The sequence below is a fragment of the Ipomoea nil genome, unplaced genomic scaffold, assembly GCF_001879475.1.
Source record: "Ipomoea nil cultivar Tokyo-kokei standard unplaced genomic scaffold, Asagao_1.1 scaffold0848, whole genome shotgun sequence".
Classification (NCBI taxonomy): Eukaryota; Viridiplantae; Streptophyta; class Magnoliopsida; order Solanales; family Convolvulaceae; genus Ipomoea; species Ipomoea nil.
Genome location: NW_017617276.1, coordinates 1,088,521 through 1,092,266, shown reverse-complemented (window position 1 = coordinate 1,092,266; position 3,746 = coordinate 1,088,521). Strand labels below are relative to the sequence as shown.

Below are 3,746 nucleotides of genomic sequence, written 5' to 3'. Positions count from 1 at the left end.
CCTTTCATTTAAAGTCCATTTTACCGTTATCTGGCGAAAGGACCTCACTTGGAAAGAAATTGAAAGTCAAGGGATGTAAAGTGTCCAAATTAAAAGTCAGGAACTAATTTTAGAAAAGAGTTAATTCCAGCAACGGTCCTCCGACTATTGCAATTTTCCAAAATTAGTCCTCGACTTTTAATTTGAACGAAAAAGACACTTGACTTTCGAATTTGTTCCAGCAATAGTCCTTCCGTTATCCATCCGTCTCTTAACCGTTAGTTTAGGGGCCAAAATAGTCTTTTCATCTGCTTGCTCTCTTCTCCCTCATTTTCGTCCGTATATGTGACGTAGAGAAGCAATAGGAAGAACTCCATTGTTTCTCTGATCTGACATAGTAGCAGATTGAACAATCAAAAGCCTCTGCTCTCTTGGCAACTGCTAAACTAATTCTTCGAAGCCCTATAATTCCAACAGTTTTGCCACTAAAGTGCAAAGTATGGTGGCAACAAATAAGGTTAGAATGAGTATCAAACTATCCATCCTTAAATGAATACAAGCCCTATACTTTTAAACAAACTTCTAACATTCTTTCGTAAAATTCTAGTCCTGAATGTAGATTATTTCAGAGTATTTCACCAAGAACTTAGAAGGCATATAGGGGGAAACAAAGCAGAGAGGACCAAAATTAAACTATTTTAACCATCACAGTTTTGTTCTCTATAGCTAAAAATTCGATCTTTGTACTTTGTCTATAGAAAATGACATAAAAAGAAGTGATTGAACCTTGGTAGTCAACTTGAAGTCACCCATCTTCCACAACCCTGTCCTCACAAATCGATCACACTCGCAAATCCTTCGGAGCACAACCAGCATCAACCCGATTGCCAAGTCGGCGACATCCTCCGCCAACACGTCGGGGGTATTGGTAACCCGAAATCCCTTCTCCTTGGAGACTATCTCCAGCTTGGGGAGCGCGTCAATCAGCTCCTCGTCAGCCCCGACGGAGGCGTTTCCGGCGACGGTGTGGATCGCGTTGGCGTTCTCCCTCAGGAATTCCTTTTTCTACGGGAAGTTCCAGAAGCTGAAGAGCTTGAACGGCTTGTCGAGTTCCTGTTCCAAGTACGGGTTCATCGGAATCGCTATCAGCACTCCAATACTCTCGATTTCTTCTTCCCAGATCCGGAGAGGACTTCAATTGTGTTTAGTTCTTCCTATTGCTTCTCTGCGTCAAATAAAAAATGAGGGAGAAGAGAGCAAGCAGATGAAAAGACTATTTTGGCCCCTAAACTAACGGTGAAGGGTCGGATGGATAACGGAAGGACTATTGTTGGAACAACTTCGAAAGTCAAGTGTCTTTTTGGTCCAAATTAAAAGTCGGGGACTAATTTTAGAAAATTGCAATAGTCAGAGGACCATTGCTGGAATTAACTCTTTAGAAAATCAATATAGTCGGAGGACCATTGTTGGAATTAACTGTTTAGAAAATCAATATAGTCGGAGGACCATTGCTGGAATTAACTCTTTAGAAAATCAATATAGTCGGAGGACCATTGCTGGAATTAACCTTTTTTTTTTTTTTTTTTTTTTTTTTTTTGAGAATCCTTATCTCTATCTCCTCGCCCACCTCCCCACCATTTTTATTCTTCTTCTTCTTTCTTTACCTCTATCTCATTTGTCTCCTTGATCGCCCACCTCCCTTCCCCTCCATTTTTTTTTATTATTCTTCTTTCTTTCTTTTACCACTCTCATCTTTCATTTCGTTTGAGTTCCATATTTATTTTCCATATAACAAATTAAAAGTTGGTGAAATAATGGATGATCATTATGGAATGGCGGATCTCATGCAGTTCATGAGCAACGCCTCCTTTTTCGCTTCTATTTATGATGTTTAGATAGATTAGCCTGTGCGTCTGAGTTCTCCAGCTCAGACGTGGCATAGCACCCCAACAATTATGTTTAGTTATGCTCTGTTTTGGGATTTAGTGATAGTATTACCTTTATTTCATAAGCATTCAAAGTGTTAAATTTTAGGGGTGTTACAGTTGGTATCAGAGCCTAAGTTTGACCCTAGGATAAGACTCTTAAGACAAGACTTTAGGACATTAGTCCTGAACTCTAGGTATTTAGGGACTTGGGATTCAGGAAACTTTGGACGCGCGGTAAGATTGTGAGTCACCTATCATTACATGCCTAACCCTACTCTCACTCTATCCTGTGCTTAATTTAAAAATCCCCCTACACTTATCGGATCAAGGTAAGGATGCAACCCACTAAACATTACAAATAATATTGGCCATGTAGATCGTCAAGATGGTGCTGGCAAGGGGACAGTCAAAAACACCGGAACCCTCCACGCACCAATCCTTGATCCAGAATCTGTAGCAACTAGCCCAAGTTGCGCAAACACTAAGCAACACTATCCTCCATAACAATAACCAACCGCCGCCACCAAGTGAGAACTCAGAATTCGACCGCAAAATCTCAAAACAACAGCCACCTATCTTCTTAGGGGAAGAAGACCCCACAATCCTCGAGGAATGGATCCGAACCTTTGACAAAATCTTCGAAGTAGTAGAATGCCCGGAGAAACGCCAGATAAAAATGGCATCCTTCTATTTCAGACATGAAGCCGACCTTTGGTGGGTCCACGAGGGACCTGCTTATGAACAAGAACCAAGGTTCAACTGGGAGTCCCTGAAAACACGGTTACGAGAACGGTTCTACCCCGTTCACATAAGGGCAGCCAAGTACGAAGAATTCCTCCACCTAGAGCATGGAACAACCACGGTCACAGAATATCACAAACAGTTTCTCAAGCTAGCTCGTCTCACCCCCAAGCTAGTGCCTACAGAATCAACCAAGATAGAGAAATTCGTGACAGGTCTCAACTTCGAAAGCTGGAAGACCCTAACCTTACACAAACCAAGGACACTCGAAGAAGCCTATACCAAGGCCGCCAAACTCAAACAACCACCATACAACCCACCTGAGACACATCAGGGGCACAAGAGGAAGATCGGGGAGAGCCACACCGTCCCCCTGCGGAGATCAAAGACTGCCAGGGCCACCTGTAACACCCCGTGTTACAGCCTTCAATCCCGGATTAATTATTTAATTAATCCCGTTAATAATAATTAAAAATGATTTAATTATGTTAGGTTTACCTTTAATTAATTAGTAAGGTCCACCATGAACCGTGGACCCTTGCCCGAATAAGAATCTTAAGCCTGTTAGGAATAAAGGAAGTAGGCCTTTTACTATTCAGATTATGATTAGGATCCTCTTTAATTAATATGGTCCACTATGGACCATGGACCCTTATCCCTAAAACAAGCCCTAGCCCTATAAGGAATAGAATTAGTAAACCCATACCATTCAGGCCCTAACTAGGAGTCTTAAATATATAAATAGGGAACTTAGGAGGCACCTAGAATCCCCACCACAATAATCTCTCACCACCCAAAGAGTTCCAAGAATCCCCTTAGGAGAAATCAAGAAATCAAGAAAGCTTAAAGAAAGATCCTTCATAGCCAATGAATTAATTAAGGCTAAGAGGTAACCCATGTCTCAACAAAACCTATTTTCATAGTTATGATTCCCCTTAGGGTTTCCCCCATATTATTGTGTGTTGGCGAGATATGATGATGATTATTGATGTTTGACGTGATGATCCCATGAGGGATCTTGATAATCTTGATATTGGGAGATTCTTGATGATTATATGGAGTTCTTGATGATTATGTGTTGTTCTTGATAATTGTGTA

At 41.2% G+C, this 3,746-nt stretch overlaps 1 pseudogene; it reads right to left on the bottom strand.

The window, feature by feature from the left end:
• Positions 1–283: 283 nt before the first annotated feature.
• Positions 284–1,617, bottom strand: LOC109178456 (annotated as a pseudogene).
• Between the last annotated feature and the right edge of the window lie 2,129 nt (positions 1,618–3,746).